At 42.3% G+C, this 23,575-nt stretch overlaps 1 long non-coding RNA gene across 1 annotated transcript; it reads left to right on the plus strand.

Moving 5' to 3' along the window:
* Window positions 1-213: 213 nt before the first annotated feature.
* LOC141147653 (uncharacterized) lies at window positions 214-22,704 on the plus strand. The gene is made up of 2 exons (XR_012245080.1): window positions 214-283; window positions 22,418-22,704. It is a non-coding gene; the product is annotated as an uncharacterized lncRNA (long non-coding RNA).
* Window positions 22,705-23,575: the final 871 nt, after the last annotated feature.

Raw genomic sequence — 23,575 nt, forward strand, 5'->3', positions numbered from 1 at the left:
TGATTGAATTGTCCGACAGATTTGTTCCGTCGGACCTTTGCTGTCAAAGTCCGGTCGTGTGTACACGGCATGAGAGTTATGGTGGTATCACTTTCCCACTCACAACCTGCTCACTGGACAATGAAGGAGCAGAAAAAATACTTTCCCTTTGCTTGTTTTGCTTCCTCCTCCTGTCCGCATATGTGCATATAGCACATTTGATTGGCTTCCACTGTTACCACCCCCTCTCCCAATCTAAGTGCTCTTGTGCAATGGATGAAAGAAGCTATCAAGACAGATTCAGGTACTTATGCTGGTTGCAAGTAAAATACATTTAATTATTTTAAATATTTTTAAGGGATTGCATTACAGTTTTGTTTTATATCTGCCGGTAAGAAAGCTGTAGGTTTGGCGTTATTCTTATACTCCACAACAGTAATGGGATCTGTTTACAGCATGACCCAGGCCTGGTTCTGCTGCGCCATGGATTAATGTAAGCTAAATCCCATAGTGTATATAGAGAAACCAGAAGCCGCTCTATAAACACAGACAGAACTTAGAAGGAGGCCTGGAATGTGTTAATCGAACAGCACGAGGCTTCTGGGGTTGAAATGTAAAAGATACATCGAAGTGTGATCTAGACTGTTGGTGGGCGGCCTGGCAAAGTGTAATCCTGAGCTAGGATGAAGATATTTTTCATATGATATGATGAGTGGTTGGCCATATGCCCATTGTCCAAATGCACGTTGTGATATACATGCACATACTTGGAGTTTGTTTTTTGTTTATTGAATAAACCAGTGTATACTTCAGGCCCTGGGGTCCCGGGATAACAAAAGATTGTTTGTTTTAAAGAAAACAATTTCCCCTTTCTAAATAATTTTATCAGTTTAACCACTTCAGCCCCGGAAGGATTTACCCCCTTCCTGACCAGAGCATTTTTTGCGATACGGCACTGCGTCGCTTTACCTGACAATTGCGTGGTCGTGCGGCGTTCTACCCAAACAAAATTGACGTCCTTTTTTTTCCTACAAATAGAGCTTTCTTTTGGTGGTATTTGATCACCTCTGTGGTTTTTAGTTTTTGCGCTATAAACAAAAAAAAGAGCGACAATTTTGAAAAAAAAAAAGCAATATTTTTTACTTTTTGCTTTAATAAATATCCCCAAAAAATATATAAAAAAACATTTTTTTTCTCAGTTTAGGCCGATATGTATTCTTCTACATATTTTTGGTGAAAAAAAAAATCGCAATAAGCGTATCTTGATTGGTTTGCACAAAAGTTATAGCGTCTACAAAGTAGGGGATAGTTTTACGGCATTTTTATTCTTATTTTTTTATTACTAATTACGGCGATCTGCAATTTTTATTGTGACTGCGACATTATGGTGGACACATCGGACACTTTTGACACCAATTTGGGACCATTGTCATTTATACAGCGATCAGTGCTATAAAAATGCACTGATTACTGTGTAAATGACAATGGCTGGGAAGGGGTTAAAAACTAGGGGGCGATCAAGGGGTTAAGTGTGTCCTAGAGAGGTATTCTAATTGTGGGGGGGATGGAATTCCACATGACAGCAATCACTGCTCCCGATGACAGAGAGCAGTAGATCCCTGTCATGTCACTAGGCAGAACGGGGAAATACCTTGTTTGCATCTCCCTGTTCTAACGCTCCATACCGCAATCGCAGGCCGCTGGCAGAACATCAACTTCCCGGGACCCACAGGCATGTGCACGCGCCCGATAGGCGGCAAATTAAAAGGGACGTACAGGTATGCCCATTTGCCTGCCTGTGCCATTCTGCCAACGTACATCTGTGAGCGGCGGTCGGCAAGCGGTTAACTGAAATGATGTGGTTTAAATAACAGTAGAGCCCCCTTAACCACTTGCCACCAAATCACGTACCTGTACGTCATTGACTTCAAGTGGTTGTAGGCATCACCCCGGTACTGCTTTTTAAAGCTGGCGTTTGGCTCTCTTGTAATAGCGACCAGCGGGCACGTCTGCCAGAATCAGCTTTGATTGGGCCTCGGAAGCAACGTCATGACATCACTTTCCGTTTACTCGGGAGCCAACGGCATCAGTTTTCAAAAATCAAAAGTATTCAAAATTGCAGATCTTGGCGTTTTGAATACTTTCAAGTGCAGAGGAGCGGTTTAGGGTCTTATAGACCCTAGATCCCTCCATAAAGAGGACTTGTCACTGCCTATTATGTTTACATTCCTTGTGCCAGCAATAAAAGTGATTCAAAAACAAACAAATAATTAAATAAATGGACATTGTAAAAAATAAAAAAATGAAAGCGCTCCATCCCTACGTGCTCGCATGCAGAAGCAAATGCATGCATAAGTCCAAACCACACATGTGAGGTATCACCACGATCGTTACAGTGAGAGCATCAATTCTAGTGCAAGACCTCCTCTGTACCTCTAAACAGGTAACCGTTAAAAAACGTCGCCTATGGATTAAAGAGGTACTGCAGTCTGCTCACATAATTTGTATTAAAACCATCTTTGCCATTCTGAAGCTTCCCTCCAACCACTTTGCATATTATTTTATATATACTGTGATTCTGTACTTGCCAAATATGCTGCAGAAATCTCCCTCCACTAAGTCTGGCTGCAGCCATTTTAACTGTGGGCAGCTAAAGCTGCTGCCTGTTCACTTCCTGTATTTACACTGACACACAGAGGCACACCCCCAGCTCTGTAGTTCTTATTGGCCCTCTTATGACTCACCCCCCCCCCCTCCCTTCCTGGCAAACGCTCACACGAGTGAGAGCGCTGTGCATGATGTCATAAGCCTAGGCTTTTTACCAGACAAAAAACAGTGGGCTGTATAAGGTACTTACTGGCAGAAAAAAAAATCTTTTACTATCCAAAGTTAAAACAAAAAGGGCAGAAGATTTAATAGATGGAAAGTTGAAAAAAATGACTGAAGGTCCGCTTTAAGTACCGTAGTTTGTAGCCATTCCAGGAGTGTGCGCAATTTTAAAGCCCAACATGTTAGGTATCTATTTACGACGTAAAATCATCTTTCACATTATAAAAAAAAATTGGGCTAACTTTACCATGTGACATAAAATATTGCAACGGCCACCATTTTATTCTCTAGGGTTTCTACTAAAAATATATATATAATGTTTGGGTGTTCTAAGTGATTTTCAAGCAAAAAATACAGATTTTAAAGCAGAGTTCCACCCAATTTTACAAGGTGGTCTAAAGACCACCCCTTGTTTTTGTATTATATATATATACACACACACACATATATATATATTTTTTTTTTCTTCTAAATGTACTTCCATCCTTGAACTGCCACGGCCAAGTACGTAATTTCCTCCTTCTCCCCCGCTGCCTTTTGGGACCTGTGTCCCAGAAGACGAGGTGGCCATTCACAAAGCGCTGCGCGACTCGCGAATGCGCAGTAGGAAACCAGCTGTGAAGCCTGAAGGCTCCACTGCCGGTTTCCCTTAGTTATAATGGCGGCGCCTGCACCCAAGCCGATGGACGGATTGGCCTCAGGGTGCCGACATCGCGGGCTCCCTGGACAGGTAAGTATCCTTATTAAAAGTCAGCAGACAGTATTTGTAGCTGCTGACTTAAAAAAAAAAAAAAACTTGATGCTGGATCTCCGCTGTAACTTGTAAGCAACAAATGTCAGAAAAAGGCCAGGTCTTCCAAGTGCTTAAACAGAAGGTATCTATGTGTCTCACATTCACCACAAATCACAAAAAATAAGGTTTAACCTGAATTTGGAATAGGAAGCAGGCAAAACTGTTCCTTTTTGCCTATCCAGAAATAAAAAAGGTTTGGATACAATTTATGGCTAAAGGTTGGAGAATAGCTGATAATCACACCTCTTTGAGCTCGCTGGACATCTATTTCAAAACCATGGGCATTAATATAGAGTTGACTTCCACTTTGCAGTTATAACAGCCTCCATTCATCTTGAAAGGATTTCAATAATATTTTGGAGCATATCTGCAAGAACCCATGCCCATTCAGTTGGTGGACACTTGACCATCACACCTACAGTATATGAGCTTGTTGGACATCTAGTTCACAACTATGGGCACTAATCTGGAGCTGTCTCCCACTTGCCACTTTAATAGGCTCTACTCTTCTTGGAAGGCTCTACTCCTCTGGCTGTCCACTTGTAGTGCCCTACATGCAGGCTACAAGTGTTAGAACAATTTATTTTTTCCCCTCCCCGTAATCAGAGAGAGCAGCAATATGTCATGCTTACCCCTAACGCAGGTAGTCAGACACTATAGCTGGCTTCTGTGTTCTTCACCTATAGCAACCCCCTTTCCCATAAGACAAGCAGGCCCCCAGGACTCATACACAATGCTAAAGTGCTGGCCACCACGCCAGGGCATGCACGAACTGAGAAAGGCAAACCGGTACTTGCGGTGCAACATCTCCAGTCCATGTGGAGTGCATGCGGAGAGCCAGGCAGCTTCCACATAGATTTGAATTATCGGACAAATGTTTTTTTTTTTTTTTTTTATGTAAGTGGCTTTTATTTTAGTGAGTTCTAATAAAAATACCTAGCAGTTTTCACCCTATGAGAGGACTCCTCTTCTTCCTTTTTAATCCCTCTTGCCAATTGGGCCAACTGGATATGGATCCAAGCACCATAAAGGAAGGGATATCCACGGATGATGGCAACTAGGAGATCAGAATAGATCCTGGGGTGACCACAAAAGAGTAGTTGACTACTCTTGTTATATAACAAGGGGGTAATTGGATTCCGATGAGTGCGGATTGTTTCACATGGTGTTCAAGCACAAGTATTTTTCTTCACATCCTATGAACTTTTCTTCACATTTTATGATTTTTTTGTATTGACTACACAGGAGTTTAAAAAATATTTTTTTGGACTGAGTACTTATGTTATGATTTAGCACATTGTGTACATTAGCCGCACAATAATTTCAGTTTAGTGTTCACAAGAATGATTTAATATTTCTCTAGAATGAGCACATATATAATTTATTTTCATTGATTATAATGGCAAGCACTGTCTAGTTTTTATGTTGTTTTGTATACAAGCCAGATGTTGATAGATAGCAGCTGCAATTGTAAATTACAGGTTGATTATATTTGCTCGGGTGTTTCTTTATGTATTTACAAACAGGTACTTGCAGATGGCAGACAGGCAGTGGTCCAGAGAATACTTAATATGTGATCCGAGGTCGTCAGCATGGCAATCCAATCTAGTAGGGCAGACAAGCAGGGAGCTTGGAACATGTTTAACAAATGCAAAATCACAAGCATGAGACTGCAGGCTTGGCTGGCTTAAATCAGGTTTGGTCTCCACCCAGAGACTGACCACATCAATCACCTTGCAGGTGGACAGGCAGAGAGAATATATAACAACCAAAATCAGGATGCTGGAATGAGACCGGCAGCTATGAAGGATTAGGGGTGCTACACGCTCCTGATACAATTGTTGTTTATTGTCTGCTCTAGGTTTTGCTAGTGCAGGCTCAGCTACTTTTCCCTGCATCCCACTGAACTGGGGGTATAGTAGGCAGAAGAGCTTTGACCCTGGCCTCAATATTAATGCTTATTCAGCCAATTTCTGGTCAGGAGAGTGAGTGACCAGCAGGTGGCTGCAAGGGGTATAAATGAGATGAAGCCTAGAACAGCTGCCTCTTGTTCCTAGATGAATAAAACACAGCCTGAGGGCTCCTTGAAACAAAAATCATAACTTTCATTTAGGAGCAAGTTTTGTTTGTTAATAAACTGCAGTCCAGGTTTCTTGGAAATGTGTAAAAGGTTGATAGATAGCAGCTGCAATTGTAAATTACATGTTGAATGTGGAAACTAGGGTTAAAAGTAAAATTTTGCTCTTTAAACATTGGTTACTATAAAATTTGTCAAAGTGTTTGTTATAAATTTTCCAGTTATTATATCTTATTCTAGATTTGCGCCAGAAAGATCAATTTTGCCCATCCTGTAAAGTTTAATCCGTGATGCCCCCTCCTGGGCTTTGCTTGGTTCTATTACCAATCGATGAGGGCTCATTTAACACCCCTCCCTCTATTCCCAAGCAGATCACTCTCAAACCACAAGCCTTTTATCGCTCTCTCTGTGGCTCAGATTGCAGGCTGAAATGGAGGGGGTTTGGTACAGTCATTCGAGCTCATCTCTAGGCTGGTTGTCTGATTTTATTATGTTTCCATTAGCACAAAGTGCTGGCGACAGGCGCTTGCTGCCATGCCTGAGAATCCAGGAAATGCAGGAATAAAAAATAAATTAAGATTGGCCTTGGTGGTCCCGGAGGGGCCTCGGCCTGTGCAGACTTGGTGTTATCACTCCAGCTATATGACGTTTTATGAACTGTGGCTTGATGCCATAGTGATTGAATATTTATTGCAGTCATCTTAGGACACGTGACTAGTCTGAATTTCGTAAACCAGTAACAGGGAAAGCCTGAGGTCACTTTCAACTTTTTCAATGTTACAGAAAAGGATCCTGTGTTTTAATCTTTGATAGGGAAGTTATGTACTACACTTGGTTCCTCCATTAATGTAGGTCTTAGTCTATTTTTGAAAATGTTTAAAGTAAAAGCATAGGCAGATACAAATTGCGTATTCAACACTTCCATGTATGGCAGAGAGAATAAGAGTGCAGAGTTATAGAGTTCAGTATCTTGCTGCTCCTTAATTATCCAGTCACAGGCAGAGGATGTCCTTGACCAAGGTGTATTGCTTTAACTGCAACAGACTGCTGTACTGACTACCCTATTCATCTGCGTCTCCCCGAAGCAGACAGACCAATGCTTCCAAATTGGACAGGAGACTGAATCTGCCACCTCCCAGCCATCACTGGTGCAGTGGATGACATCAGCACCGCAGAGGGTAGGTAGTGACATCATCTTACAGCAAGTACAGAGTACAAAGACATTTCATTCCAATTAGGTCTTTTCTTAGAAGTCTTCTGATATGTCATGTACCTTGTGATGTCATGGCTAATGGGCACCAAAGAAACATAGGATTGGTGGGCAACTGCCATGTTCAGTTCTGCAACAGGATAATGACATCCACCAATAGCAGCCGGCTATTGCACTATTATTGAGCTGGTTCTTGGGCTAAAACATATTTTTCTATGTACAGGACTTGATTAGCTTTCGCAACCTTTTCAACACAGAGGAACCCTTGAATACCTTTCTGGTCTCAAGGAAACCCTGCTAAAAATGACTATATATACAACTCATGATACATTAGTGTGATGGTCAGTGGGAAGAATGCTCCTTACACTTGTGGTCATTGAGAAGAATTACCCCGTTACTGAGATAGCTAAAAAGATCAAGGGTGTCAGTGGGACATTATGTCAGAACAGGTGGAAATTGCTCATTGCTCAAGGAACCCGAGCAACCTCTGGAGAAACCCTGGTTGAGAAATCCTGACTTAGAGCCATTAGGATTACCTAATTTACCCAGAAACATTTACCTATTTTATTAGCCCCAAGTGCCGGTTCACACTAGGACGACTTGTCAGGCGACCTAGTCGCCTGACAAGTAGCGTCCCGTTCTGTACAATGGAACCGTTCTAGTCGGAGCGACGCCCCGAAAATAAATGAAGTTGCGCTCGATACGAGTAGACCATTAAAGTCCAAATGTGTTCATAAAGTCCAATACAGCAACACAGGCTGAAAAGCAACAAAATAAACATCAATGAAAATAAATAGACATGAACTGAAGTGCTTGCGTTGGTCCAAATCCAATAAAATCCTAAACCTTGTGACGTCACCAACAATAAGGCCAAGATGGTGTTCTTACCCCAAGTAATGGACCCTCTATTATGGAAGGTCAAATAGGCGTTTTGGATATCCCGGTTGTATCCATAGGAGATGTAGTGCAGATGATGCGTATCTCATAAGCTGTTCCTCCAGCACTGTGCATAAACTTCAGGACTCTCAGCGATACCCAAAAATAAACAAGGGGCTCCAATAGTGTAAAAAATACCCTTTTAAAGGTGTTTATTAGATGCCAAATGCACTTAAACAAATTGCCAAAAAGTACAGTACATAAATAATACATTGAATGATGCAAACAATGAAACTGCAGTGATTAGACGATCCCTGAAAACCCTTCTCTTCAGAAAAGCTTTACCCACACTTAACAACTGTATTTTCATTTTTTCCATCAGCTCATCCCCTACAGTTATTACCTTTTGTTTCCACTTGACCCTCCCTTCTAGATTGTAAGCTCTAACAAGCAGGGCCCTCTGATCCCTCCTGTATTGATTTGTATTGTAAGTGTACTGTCTGCCCTCATATTGTAAAGCGCTGCAAACTGTTGGCGCTAGATAAATCCTGTATAATAATAATAATAATAATAATTAGAACAATGTCTAGGTAAAATAGTATTGTCTTTCACATTGCAATGATATCCAACATAGCAGTTTCTCTATAGAAATGTGTATTTCACTCAAGGAGAGTTGATCAGCATTGCAAAATCCCTAAGTGCTGTTCATTTCACTCTGGTAATTCACTCAGAAAAGAAAATGGATTTCTGCACTTCATATGTAGTTTATCTTATGTGATATGGGGGGTTATTTACGAAAAGGCAAATCAACTTTGCATTGAAATTGCACTTGGAAGTGCAGTCGCTCTAGATCTAAGGGGTAGATCTGAAATGAGTGGAAGCTCTGCTGATTTTATCATCCAATCATGTGCAAGCTAAAATGCTGTTTTTTTATTCTCCTTGCATGTCCCCCTCGGATCTACAGCGACTGCACTTCCAAGCGCACTTTCAAGTTCACTTACAGTGCAAAGTGGATTTTCCTTTAGTAAGTAACCCCCATAGTCTCTATACCAAGGTTGTCTCCAATGAGGCAGTCTTTATAACAACATGGCAGTCTCTTTAAAGGGCAAAAGTAAAGTAAAGTAAAGTTGTCCTTTAAATGTCCCCTGTACCTCCTGGCTGGAAGCCACCTACCTATATTTTTACCTACATCTCTGTTTCCAAGTTCTTCACTGTGCGTTCCTGCCTCGTCCCACGTGACTTTTTCAAAAAGAAGTCTTTTGAAGCTTCAAGCTGGTGCTGACTCCTTTGGATGTCTGGGAGCTGCCAGGAGTATAGACCAGCGATGGAATGAATGGAGCAAGCACAACAGGAGCAAGAAGCAACCAGGACATTTTTTCTGCAATTACTGTGTCGATCTTGGAAGGCCTGCATAGTGAAGAACTAAGGAGCAAATTAAAGTTAAAATGGAGTTCCACCCACTTTTACAACTCTTCAGCATCCCTCACTAAACTGTGCACTGTAAACGAATTGGATATTTTTACATTTTTTTTCTCAGCACCCACTGTGTATCTGCTGTATTTATTTTTCACTTCCTCCTCCCTGGCCGTGGCCCATCGCATCATTTCCTGTTTGCAATGCCTTCTGGGAAGGGGCGGCAACTTCCTCTGACACTGCCGTTGCTATGGAAACCTGACCTGAAACCTATTACACTGCTTGTGCTGCACTGAGCATGTGCGAGATCTGCAAGGATGAGATCCAGCAAGAAATACAGTCTGCCTTCAGATGCCCACACTTAAGATGGCCACGGCCTGCTGTAAGTTTATAAAATAACAAACTACTGCTATAAACTAACAAAACAGACCTTAGTTTACAGAATAACTTTACTAGAATACATTAAGCTTGTGTATTATAGGGGTATTTTTATTTAAATAGTATAATTTTGGCCGGAACACCACTTTAAGTATTTAAAAGCGATGTATGGTTTTTTTTTTTAAAGACTCATACTCACCTAGGGATATGCAGCAGCAGTCCGATGCTGCATCTGCCCCCCTGCGCCTCTAACACTGAGAACTGAGGGATCGAACACCACGATCGCTTGGTTCTCAGCGCTCTCTAAACAGAGAGCCTGACCGGCTCTCTGTTCTGGAGCGCTGGGCTGTGGAGGGGCAGAAGCGGCCGGCTCAGGCTCTCAGCAGCTTGTTGGGTGCCAGTCCAGGCATGTGGGCAGATCCCGACTTTATTGTTGCGATTTTGCCTGAGCCTGGACCGATTCTGTAATGTCGGCTGACAGCAGGCTTCAGCCCACCGTCTGCTGAAAATGGGTCAAAGGAGTGCAAAATGAATGATCCACAGGAGAAGTACAGCCAAACAAGCTTTGGCTGTACTTCTCCTTTAAGTAAGTGACTGTAACTCAGGGGGGGTGGGGGGGACATTTAAATGACAAATGTCCTTTAAGTCCGGGAGCACACTCCTATAACATTTGCAAGCACTCTCTGGTAACAAAATCCATCCTCAATTCTTGATGTCATTGCAGGCACTGTAGTTTACACTATTTTTGAGTGACCGTTTCAAGTCTAGAAATTACACTTACACAGTATAACAGCCTGACAACATTGAGGACTTTAATAGAAGTAACAATTACCTACACAAAGGGAGCCAAAAATATTACAGCTAAGCACTGACTACTGTAACAGGATAACGTTTCTTTTCCAAGTGAAACTTATCTTAAAATAAACCAAAAAAAAAGTTTTGCCCTCTATTTTTCCATGCTTGGATCATTAAGCACATTTCCCAGCATGCTTCGGTGTCCATTTCGTGCCATGTTAGTGTATTATCATAAGCCTCTTAGAGTGGAGCACAGATGTGTAAATATAATATGCTGCACCGAGGCCTCTCTGTTTACTACTAATGCGGTGGGTTAGTTGAATGCAACTGAGACTTGCACATTGGGGACATGTATGAAAACTGATACAGGCACAAAAGCCAATGTTATACCTAACAAGACACTAGTCAAAAAAAAAAAAAATTAAAATACATGTATATATTATCAATGCCCATCTGAAATATTTCTGTGCAGCCAGTCTTTGCTTTTATCAGCATTTGTTGTATCCTATATCTGTATCCATATAACTGGTATCAGCTCCTTGTAACCCTCTGTACAGCAGAGCTCAGACTGTGGGGGGCGCAGCAAGCCAATTAGCGTTGGAGATCCTATGCAGGATCTAGCACCCTTGCAGGGTGGAGTGCTCTGTAGCCAGGATCCTCCACCTAGAACTGTGATGGACCATGTCACTCAAGTGAGCCACCCACAAAGTATTTAAGGGAGGAGTGCAGTGAGTGGAGGGGAGACAGGTCTCAGAAAGACATAGATGTACAGCAGGGGTCCTCAAACTACATACTGCAGGGCATATCTGCTACAAGATTTTCTCAGGCCTGCAGCTTGGGTCAGTGGCATATCCTTAATATGTAATCCACCATGTAATGGGGTTCAACAGAGGTTACCTATGGTCTCACTCCCCCCCCCCCATGTACCAGGGCACTCTAATGGAGACCTTGATATAATGGGGACCATGTTGTAAGGGGGGCTGTGATGAGGACTGCAATGTTAGGAAGGGTCTGATGGCGACTCTGATGTAAGGAGGATGTTGATGGGGATCCTGATGTAACCAGGACTCTATTATAAGGGGGGCTCTGATGAGAACTCTGATGTAAGAGTGGCTCTGACGGGGATCCTAAACTTTGGGGGGGGGGGTGTCTGATGGGGACTCTGATGTAATGGTGAACATGTTGTAAGGGGACTTTGATAGGGACCCCGATCTTAGGGGGGTCTGATGGGGACTCTGATGTAATGGTGAACATGTTGTAAGGGGACTTTGATAGGGACCCCGATCTTAGGGGGGTCTGATGGGGACTCTGATGTAATGGTGAACATGTTGTAAGGGGACTTTGATAGGGACCCCGATCTTAGGGGGGTCTGATGGGGACTCTGATGTAATGGCGACCCTGTTGCAAGAGGGGCTCTGATGGGGACTTCAATATTAGGGGGGATTTGATAGGGATTTTTTTCTGACATATATATGTTGTATCCCTGCCAGTTATAAGCCTGTACTGTGTAGCAAATTGTCTAAATCTCAGGACTGGATGGACAGAAATAAAAACCCTTTGGCAGTTAAAACGCCCCATATACTATATATATACATTTCATCAGCTTACTATGGTGTTTGCCTAGAGTTCAACTTTAAGGTCTTATGCACACTGGACATTAAAATAATATTATAAAAACGCCAGTAGCTTTGCAGTGAATTTTTCAACATTTTTTAAAGTTTTTTTTTAGCGTTTATTAGCGTTTTTCCACGTTAGCGTTTTTTTTCTTTTTTTAAAACGTTGAAAGACGCCGGTGAGCTGCGTTTATCAGCGTTTTTTGACTGAAGACAGCTGGAAAAAACTCCTCAGAACCCACTAGTTTTTTTGGGTTTATTTTAAAGCCAAACAACGCCCCTGCCAAAAACTGCTAATAACAGCCTATTGACTGTGGAAAAAAACGTCTGTTGCCAAAAACAGCAGCTGTAAAAATGTCCAAAATGGTCCAGTGTGCACGAGGCCTAATGATATCTTGTCTATAGGAGGTCACTGGTCCCCAGCTGGTCACTGTGTGGGGAGGCAAGAGACAACCGATTAGACAGGTCCCAATAACTGCCGTTCCCCTTCATAAGCCAATAGCAGTTTCCTAGTCCTGCCTTCCCACCCCTTTGCCCCTCCATTGACATGTAGTGGTCAGCAAGACAGCTTAAAATGTGATCAGCTTGTGTAGCTATGCTGCTCGGAGGGTCAGAGGTTTCTGGAGGCTGAAACATCATCTAGACACTCAACACTGTCAATAGATTAGTGATAGATAGCAAAGCTACTGATGTGACCGTGCCAACCTGTGACAGCTGCACAAAGCAATATTTGTTGGCTGAGTCGTTACAATAATAATTGTGTAAAGGAGGAGCATTGGCCTATAAAACGTGTTTGGATAAGGCAGAGTAACCTTGGTGAGCTATTCTATAGCAGATGGAGATTAATGCAACAGGCAAGAGCCCAGCACATTCTGAGCATGCGTCGTTCATCAAAGCCATTTAATGCCAAAGTTGTCCTTCGTATCAATTTTTAAGTCTAAAATGTATTTGCGGTGCAATATTTTAGTTTTTTTAAATGTATACTTGCTGTCTATTTCGAACAGAACGTTTCTATCAGCTATCAATTATCAGGGCCTGTTCACACCAGTGACCGCGTTCTACCGCCGTGAAGAGTGCAGTGCCAATGCGTCATCAATGACACATCCATCTGTTTGCATTTTTTTTAACTTTATGTCACTAAATGTCATTTCAATCATCTTTATTCACTGCATAGTTACATAGTTAGTCAGGTTGAAAAAAGACACAAGTCCATCCAGTCCAACCACAAAAAAAAAAAAAAAAAAAACGTACAATCCAATATACCCAATACTATACCCACAGTTGATCCAGAGGAAGGCAAAAAACCCCAGCAGAGCATGCTCCAATTTGCTACAGCAGGGGAAAAAATTCCTTCCTGATCCCAGAGAGGCAATCGGATTTTCCCTGGATCAACTTTACCTATAAATGTCAGTACCCAGTTATATTATGTACATTTAGGAAAGTATCCAGGCCTTTCTTAAAGCAATCTACTGAGCTGGCCAGAACCACCTCTGGAGGGAGTCTATTCCACATTTTCACAGCTCTTACTGTGAAGAAACCTTTCCGTATTTGGAGATGAAATCTCTTTTCCTCCAGTCGTAAAGAGTGCCCCCTTGTCCTCTGTGTTGACCGTAAAGTGAATAACTCAACACCAAGTTCACTATATGGACCCCTTATATATTTAAACATGTTGATCATATCCCCCCTTATTCTCCTCTTCTCAAGAGTGATTAAATTCAGTTCCTCTAATCTTTCCTCATAGCTGAGCTCCCCCATGCCTCTTATCAGTTTGGTTGCCCTTCTCTGCACTTTCTCCAGTTCCACGATATCCTTTTTGAGAACTGGTGTCCAAAACTGAACTGCATATTCCAGATGAGGTCTTACTAATGATTTGAACAGGGGCAAAATGATATCTCTCTCTCTGGAGTCCATACCTCTCTTAATACAAGAAAGAACTTTGCTCGCTTTGGAAACCGCAGCTTGGCATTGCATGCTATTATTGAGCTTATGATCTACCAAAACCCCCAGATCCTTCTCCACTACAGATTCCCCCAGTTGTACTCCCCCTAGCATGTATGATGCATGCATATTCTTAGCCCCCAAGTGCATAACTTTACATTTCTCAACATTAAACCTAATCTGCCACATACTCGCCCAATTAGACAGTGCATTGAGGTCGGCTTGTAAATTGGAGACATCCTGTAAGGACGTTATTCCACTGCATAGCTTGGTGTCATCTGCAAAGACAGAAATGTTACTTTTGATCCCAGACCCAATATCATTTATAAAGATATTAAAGAGTAAGGGTCCCAGCACTGAACCTTGGGGTACACCACTGATAACCCTAGACCATTCAGAGTAAGAATCATTAACCATTACTCTCTGAATTCTGTCTTTTAGCCAGTTTTCTATCCATTTACAAACTGATATTTCCAAGCCTGTAGACTTTAACTTACACATGAGCCGTGTGTGCGGAACTGTATCAAACGCTTTTGCAAAATCCAAATAAACCACGTCCACAGCCACCCCTCTGTCCAAGGTTTTACTTACCTCTTCATAAAAAGAAATCAGGTTTGTCTGACAACTTCTGTCTTTCACGAACCCATGCTGTCTGTTGCTTAAAATGTTTTTTTCCAGCAAGAACTCGTCTATGTGGTCTTTTATTAAATGCTCCAGTATCTTCCCGACTATAGAAGTTAAACTAACAGGTCTATAGTTACTTGGTAAAGACTTTGATCCCTTTTTAAATATAGGCACCACGTTCGCCCTGCGCCAATCCAGCGGTACTATTCCCGTCATTAATGAGTCCCTAAAAATTAGATACAATGGCTTTGAAATTACAGAGCTCAATTCTTTTAGGATCCGTGGGTGGATGCCATCAGGTCCAGGTGCTTTATCCACTTTTATTCTGTCTAAATATTTCTGGACCATATCCCTTTTGAGCCATTGTGGATCATTGGGGGCTGTGTCAATACCACCCCCATTATGGACATGAACTTCCCCATGCTCTTTTGTATACACAGAGCTGAAGAAAGTATTTAATAAATTAGCCTTCTCCTTGTCCCCAGTCACCCACTCTAGATTATTTTGTAAAGGGCCTACATGCTCAGATCTGACCTTTTTACTATTAATATATTTGAAGAATTTTTTGGGGTTTGTCCTACTATTTTTTGCGATCTGTCGTTCATTTTGAATTTTTGCACCCTTGATTTCCTTTTTACATATTCTGTTAAATTCTTTGTAGCATTTAAATGACACTAGTGTTCCTTCATTTTTATATTTTTTAAAGCTCTTTTCTTATTGTTTATAGCTTTTCTAACTTTGACCGTGAGCCACATAGGTTTTCTTTTTAGCCTTTTAAACTTATTGCCCATGGGAATATACTTTGCAGTGAGGTCCCAAACAGTCTTTTTGAAGAATTCCCATTTCTGTTCTGTGTTTATCGCTGCCAATATTCCCTCCCAGTCTAAGTCCTCGAGAGCAGCCCTCATCCTTGGAAAATTTGCTCTCTTGAAGTTAAGTGTTTTTATCTTTCCCTTATGTATTTCTTGTTTACAGCTAACATCAAATGAAATCATGTTATGGTCACTGCTACCCAGGTGTTCCTTTATCTGCACATTAGTAATAAGCTCTGCAGACTGCAGGCTATTATGTTGTGATGTACTGGATTTGCAACACGCTGCATTATGGGGTCGTTCACACAAATGCCTATTATTGCTCTGCCAAGTGATCTGCAGTGGACTGCTTTTCAGAGGGCATTTGTCAGGTGGTGAGGGGGGGGGCAATATGTTGCCTCCTCACTGCCTGGTTTTAAACCCTCAAAATGCCCACCCACCACACTACAACCAGACGCATTGCACTTGGTTGCATTGTGGCGCCCATCACCAAATGCCACTCAATACTGCCTGCTGAAGCATCGTGGACATGGCATGAATACAGCCCTGAGTGACTGCCTTTAGGTGGGCGGTCGAGCAAACTACGGCTCACTGTAACGTGGTGGTGTCAAGAATCGAAATTGCAATCTTTTTTCTCTTTCCGATCTTCAAAACTGCATGTCAGGATTCTTTAACAAGTGCAGAGAGTTCTCACAGCTGGGAAAAAACTCAAAAAAATCCAGACAGCCTGCCAAGTTTAATCACAACACACGAATAAGTAGAAACAAAGTAAGGCCCCTTTCACACGAGGCAGACTCTGTTTCTACGGAGCCTGCTTCGGTCCGATGGCTCAGCGGGAGATCTGTCCGTTGATCTCCGCTGAGCCGGCGGATGACAGGTCCCTCTCTGCTCACTGAGCGGGGAGGGGCTTGTCAGGCGCCGCTGCCGCCTATGGAGGGATCGGATGAAAACGGACAGCATGTCACCCGATCCGATCCGCCAGCGACGGACCTGGACGTAGAGCCATCCGTCTGCTTTTAGCAGATCGGACTGGGTCGGATGTCAGCGGACATGTCTCCGCTGACATTCGACGCTCCATAGACTAACATGGAGCTCCCCGTTTAGGTCCGCCGTCAAAACTGACAGGTGGACCTGAACGGTCCGATCGTGTGAAAGGGGCCTAAAGTATCTTTTCGTTCTTTTTATCAAAGGAAAGAACCCCTGCATGTAGATGAAGGAAGTTTAACCATTTAAAGACCAAACCTTTTCTGACATTTGTTGATTACAAGTAAAATTAATTTTTTTTCTGCTAGAAAATTACTTGGAACACCCAAACATTTTTAGCAGAGATCCTATAGAATAAAATGGTGGTTGCTGCAATATTTTATGTCACACCGTATTAGTGGTCTTTCAAACGCTATATATATTTTTTTTTTAAATACACTTTAATGAATTTAAACAGTAAAAAAACAGTAAAGTTAGCCCAATTTTTTGTATAATGTGAAAGATGTCACACCGCGAGAATCGTGATCTTTATTCTAAACAAAAAAAAATTTGCGATTCTCATTTTAGCCAAAATCGCGCAGCTCTAGGTGGTGTGAGCGGAAAACATAGAACTCAAGGCGAATTGCTTTATCTATGTGTTGGGACTGCATTGGGCAAAGCTGTGAACAGGCCATCGAACCTGCCCTAGAAGTCAGAATATGATTGCTGGTACGGGAAACAGCAATTGCATGACAACTTTTTTTTTTTTGCTTATTGTACCTGTAGGTAAATGCCCAAATGATTATTTTGTAAGCAGCAGGTGCGTACAAAATGCATATTAAAGCCTGTGCACAAAGAATTGTACTAAATGTGAGGGGGGGGGGGGAGACTTTTCTTACCTTAAATGAAGAACAACAACCCCCCCCAACCAATCAGATATTTGAACTTCTTGCACATCCCTGAATAGGACTGTGTGCTAGCCTAGATAGCGTTCCCATCTAATTGGATGCCAGGGATGCTTTTCTAAATATATCTCCATTTACAGAGGCTCCTATAAATGCAGGTGCTATTAGCAGGCAACAGGAGGAAATATGAACTACCTGGATATTGAGATGTTCAGCAGAATACTGAATCTGTCCATTCACATATCATTTTTTCCCCCCCCCCCCCGGCTGTGGGCTGAATTAACCACTTCAGCCCTGGAAAGATTTACCAACTTCCTGACCAGAGCACTTTTTGCGATTCGGCACTGCGTTGCTTTAACTGACAATTGCACAGTCGTGCGACGCTGCACCCAAACAAAATTGACGTCCTTTTTTCCCCCACAAATAGAGCTTTCTTTTGGTGGTATTTGATCACCTCTGTGGTTTTTATTTTTTGCGCCATTAACAATAAAAGAGTGACAATTTTGGGAAAAAAAACTCAATGTTTTTTACTTTTTGCTATCATAAATATCCCCCAAAAATATACAAAAAAAAAATTTTTTTCCCTCAGTTTAGGCCGATATGTATTCTCCTACATATTTTTGTTAAAAAAAATCGCAATAAGTGTATATTGATTGGTTTGCGCAAAAGTTAAAGCGTCTCCAAAATAGCGGATAGTTTTATGGCATTTTTATTATGAATTTTTTTCTTATTAGCAATGGCGGGGATCTGCGATTTTTATCGAGACTGCGACATTATGGCGGACACGTTTGACACTATTTTGGGACCACTGTCATTTATACGGCGATCAGTGCTATAAAAATGCACTGATTACTGTGTAAATGACACTGGTAGGGAAGGGGTTACCACAAGGGGGCAATCAAGGGGTTAAGTGTGTCCTAGGGAGTGATTCTAACTGTGGGGGGGGGATGGGCTACTATACACGACAGCGATCACTGCTCCCGATGACAGGGAGCAGAGATCTCTGTCATGTCACCAGGCAGAACGGGGAAATGCCTTGTTTACAAAGGCATCTCCCCGTTCTTTTGCTCCGTGACACGATCGCGGGTACCTGGCGGGCATTGAGTCCGCGGGACCCACAATCACGGAACATGCTGCGGGCGCGCGTGGGCCCACAATGCCACATCTTAAAGGAGACGTACCTGTATGCCCTTTTGCCCGCCTGTGCCATTCTGCCGAGGTATATTGTCGTGCAGGGGTCGGGAAGGGGTTAAACAAAATTCAAACAGGTTCCTCTATCCACGCTACACAGCATGGATGGATGAATCTCCTGCTGTGGATTTTGTATCTTGTTAGATGGTCCCGTCAGCATTCACCACCTCTTGTAGAGATCACAGTATTCCCCCTGACAATGCCTTTAACTGATTCTCTCTCCAGAAGGACAGCACCATCTCTGTTCACTCATCATCCAGAGTCAGCATCTTCATCCTGGACCGATCACTAGATAGAGGAGACTGACAAAGTTCTTTATCCTGCCTGCAGCTAACTGATGGCATCATCTCAGCCCAAGTCATTTGCGTGGACCTCAAGGACTGCGTTTTATACATTTTTTGAAAAATTATTTTGTTGCTGTCTATTGTGCCGTGCCAGGTATTTTTTCATGCAGGATTGTACAGCTACTGAGTTGTATGGTTACGGACGGGTCCACTTTAAAGGGTTGCATTAAGACTTTATATAATGATAATAATCAAAAAATTCAGAGCGTGCATACCACTTTCTTCAAATGTCTCAGGCAGGAGTTGCCTACTGTTTTGTAGATTTGAGAAAATGATTGTGCCACTGAACCTGTTATCGCTGCTCTTGCTGCAAGTCTAGCAGACAGGGTCTGTCGGACTGAAAACAACAGTCCTGTAGAACACCCACAGTGGAAGCTGGAGGCCATGCAAGCTTTGCCTGGACTGCAGGGCTCATAACGAGATCAGAAACAGAATTTTTTATTTTATTTTTATCAAGAGAAAGTATTGTGATTTGGTAAAGCTCACAAGTAGCATACTGATTTATATAAAATGTAATCAAACTAATCAGCATGGAAATATGTTGCACTGAGGACTTTGCATGCTTTAGCTGACTTGCTACCCTGTGTGCTCATCCCTAACTAGGGTTGAACCAGAGTGCGAAACGCGTCAGCTGTGTCTGTACTACCCGCCTGATTGTCCGGTTTTCATGATCCAAGTTGTATAATAAAGAAGTTGTTTTCAACTTTATCCGGTGTGCGGCATCCAGATTTTCCTGTTTCAAACCCTGCTTCAATTTGCATTTAGCCAGCACCTGGGACTCCCCTCCTCTGAAGGATTAACTAATACACACCTGAGAGCGAGTTCTCCTGAGCAGTGATTCATTTTCTCTGTCTTGTCTGCACCATAGGGTTGCCACCTGTCCAGGATTCACCCGGACAGTTCGGGTTTGGAATCATGCATCCGGGTTTCAGACTGTCTGAAACCCAGACACATTATTTAGACTGGACTATGGCTTCCCAGCAGGGTTACTGGCTGCAGTTGTCTAAGCTGACAGATGGGAGAGAAGAGAGGGCTCGATCTGCACCTCTTACCCCCACCCCTACCCCTCTGTGTCTGCCCACACTCCAATCCCCGGCGCTGTGCCTCAGAAAAGGAAAGTTGGGGCCGGAAATTTGAATTCAGCAGCCTCAGATACATCTGGATGAGAGGTGCTCACTGCCAAGGAGTGAGTGAGCTCACCATCCATCCCTGTCCGTGACTGAAGTTTCCCTCCTTCTCTCTCCTGCCTCTGATTGAGTACACTAAGGCAAATCAGAGTTCTCAGAGCACCCCTTACATCAGATTTCCCCTTTAAAACAGAGGCCACAGTGTTCCCCCTTACATCAGAGTTCTCTCCATACATCAGAGTTCTCAGTGTTCCCCCTTAAATCAGGGTTCTCAGAGCACCCCTTACATCAGATTTCACTTTTAAATCAGAGGCCACAGTGTTTCCCCTTACATCAGAGTGTTCTCTGTACATCAGAGTTCTCAGTGTTCCCCCTTAAATCAGGGTTCCCAGAGCATCCCTTATATTAGAGTCCCCAGAGTTCTCCCTTACATCAGAGTCTGCAGAGTCCCCCCTTATAGTGAAAGGGAACTCTGCAAGTTCAGATGTAAAAGGGGAACTCTGTGGACTCTGATGTAAAGGGGGACTCTTGTTATTAACTTCATATGATTAGAAATGGTATTTAACCGCTTGCTGACAGCCTCCTGTAGATATACGTCGGCAGAATGGCACGGCTGGGCAAAGTAACGTACCTGTACGTTACTTTGAATTTCCCGCCGTGCGCACACGCCCCTGCCACAAGCTCCATGACCTCTCATCGGAAGCAGCGATCAGTGTCGTGCCACTGCTAGCCCATCCCCCAGACAGTTAGAATCACTCCCCTTCCCCGCCCCCTAGTGGTTAACCCCTTCACTGCCAGTGAAATTTTTACAGCAATCAATGCAATTTTATAGCATTGATTGCTGTATTAAAGCCAACGGTCCCAAAAATGTGTCAAAATTATCCGATGTGTCCGCCATAATGTCGCAGTCACAATAAAAATTGCTGATCGCCGCCATTACTAGTAAAAAAAAAAAATTGAATAAAATTGCCATGAAACTATCCCCTGTTTTGTAGGCTCTATATAACTTTTGTGCAAACCAATCAATATACGCTTATTGTGATTTTGTTTACCAAAAATATGTAGAAGAATACGTATCGGCCTAAACTGAGGAAAAAAATGTTTTTTTTAATATATTTTTTGGGGATATTTATTATAGCAAAAAGTAAAAAATAATGCCTTTTTTTTTTTCAAAATTGTTGCTCTTTTTTTGTTTATAGCCCAAAAAATAAAAACCGCAGAGGTGATCAAATACCACCAAAAGAAAGCTCTATTTGTGGGAAAAAAAATGACGTCAGTTTTGTTTGGGAGCTACGTCGCACGACCGCGCAATTGTCAGTTAAAGCGACACAGTGCCAAATCGCAAAAAGTGCTCTGGTCTTTGACCAGCCAAATGGTCCGGGGCTTAAGTGGTTAATAGCAAAATATATGTATAGTTTATACTATAAAAAAAATTGGCGTGCGCCGCTAAAGTGTTCGGGTTTGACTTGAAGAAAAGGTGGCAACGCTATCCCCAACCTAGAGGGTGAAGGGATTCAAGGGGTCTCGTGCACCATATTCCAGCACAAAACAAAACCAGTGACATTGGTTCAAGTATAGCCAAGTTCAGAATAATATAAATATACACAATATTACCAAAAGTATTGGGACGCCTGCCTTTACACGCACATGAACTTTAATGGCATCCCAGTCTTAGTCCGTAGGGTTCAGTATTGAGTTGGCCCGCCCTTTGCAGCTATAACAGCTTCAACTCTTCTGGGAAGGCTGTCCACAAGGTTTAGGAGTGTGTCTATGGGAATGTTTGACCATTCTTCCAGAAGAGCATTTGTGAGGTCAGGAACTGACATACCTCCCAAAACTTTTTGAGATGGGAACGAGGGACACCTATTAGCAAACAAAAGTATGTAGGCATAGGACACGCCCACTGCCACGGCCCCTTTCAATCAGATCACATCTTTGAAAATCTGAATTAAGTGTTGTCATTTTACAATAGTCTGGGCTTATTCACATGGCGAGTTAGGCTCCATTCACACCTGAGCGATCTGTAGTGACAGCTGCAGCCATACTTTTTTTTTTTTTTTTAGCTTTTTATTGTTTTTTTACTTGAGCGTTTTTGGAGCGGCACCATTCATTTGAATGGGCCCCCCTCCGCTCTGAAAACACTTATAAAGCAGCTCATGTACCAAATTTTGGCACAGAGCCAGAAGCATTTGCGGTTGTGATTTTTGCCACAATTGTAGCGTCATTTGTTGCTCAACAGTCACAGCAAAATTGCACCGTGTTTGGGGTGCCATTAAGGTCCACCCGCGATCCTAGGTGTGAATGGAGCCTAGAATGCGCTAAAACGCACGTTGTCGCAACACATGGCAATGCACCTGCTTTATTTGTGGTGCGTTGTGGTTCTATTCATTGAGACTGGACACCTCAGTGCACTGTACTACATACCACAGGGCAACACAATTCATATACCCAGCACTATGTGTGCATGGGTGTCAGGGCTGGGCTCAGCCCTTCCTTCTCAGAGCTAGCCGCTCAGCTGTCAGCTAATTGCCAGCTCCTATCTCTCCACAGTTACTCAGCTGTTGATGATATCCTGCTCGTCAGTCCTGCCTACCTAAGCCATCCAGTCCAGAGCAGCTCTGCCTTCGCCAACATCACAGAAACCATCTCCTGCGATCCTGTTCAAGACTTGCTTTGCTGACATCCCTTCTGGCTCCAGATCCTGCTTGCTCTTCCACTACATTGATCCCTGACGTTTGGCTTGTCTGACTATCCATTCCGGTTACTGAACTTTGGCTATGTTTTGACTACATTTGTTCTTTTTACTTTTATTATTAAACAAGTGTGATTTAACTGTACTTCTGTCTCGGCCTGATTTCATGGTTTCTGACAACGGGTTTTTCATCTTGCTTACTGCATTGGCAGTCTATTAAGCTGGTATAACAAAATGCACATTAACGCATGCCACAACGCACATCACCACAGTGTGCATTACCGCACCGCCATGGAATGTTTAAATGTAGTGAATTACAAACCATAGAACAGCTTGAGAAATGCCCTATCGATTGCAATGGATTTGCAGGGTCTGTGGTAAGATCAAACACTTTTTAAGATTTGATCTTTTTACAACATGGAGTTAAAATCAATCTTATAAAGATTTAATAAAAGGAGTCATAATACCAACTGAATATTGGGGCGAATAAAAAAAAATGAGCCTAATGAAAAATAAAAACATGAAAACTGCAAAAAAAAAAAAAAATTAAAAATACCCAAAACAAAATAAAAATGTAATATAACAGCTTTCTATACCGCTCTTGCATTGCTCTTTCTGTAAATCCAGAACCTCTGAACTTTCAGAGATGGCGAAGGTGGAACCTTTTTTAATAAGATATGCCTTTGCCCCACCCACTGCGCATCTTAATCATCACCAGATTCCATCACTGCTTCAAAGATATGGAAAACAATCACAGGGTGGGCTCTAATATAAAGACCAATATAAATACATTAGGCATTATATTTATTTATAACACATTATAGTCATAGATTTATTATATTCATAACACATTATATTAATTTTATTTATTTATAACACATTATATTTACTAGCTATAGGTTTGCATGACCTATAGAAGAACAATTATGGAATAAAGAAATACAGATAGATCTGGATCTCAAAGATGGACTCACTTTAAATGAAGGCCCATTCTCAGAGCTACATAAATGGATTTG

The sequence above is a fragment of the Aquarana catesbeiana genome, linkage group LG06 (genome assembly GCF_042186555.1).
Source record: "Aquarana catesbeiana isolate 2022-GZ linkage group LG06, ASM4218655v1, whole genome shotgun sequence".
Classification (NCBI taxonomy): domain Eukaryota; kingdom Metazoa; phylum Chordata; class Amphibia; order Anura; family Ranidae; genus Aquarana; species Aquarana catesbeiana.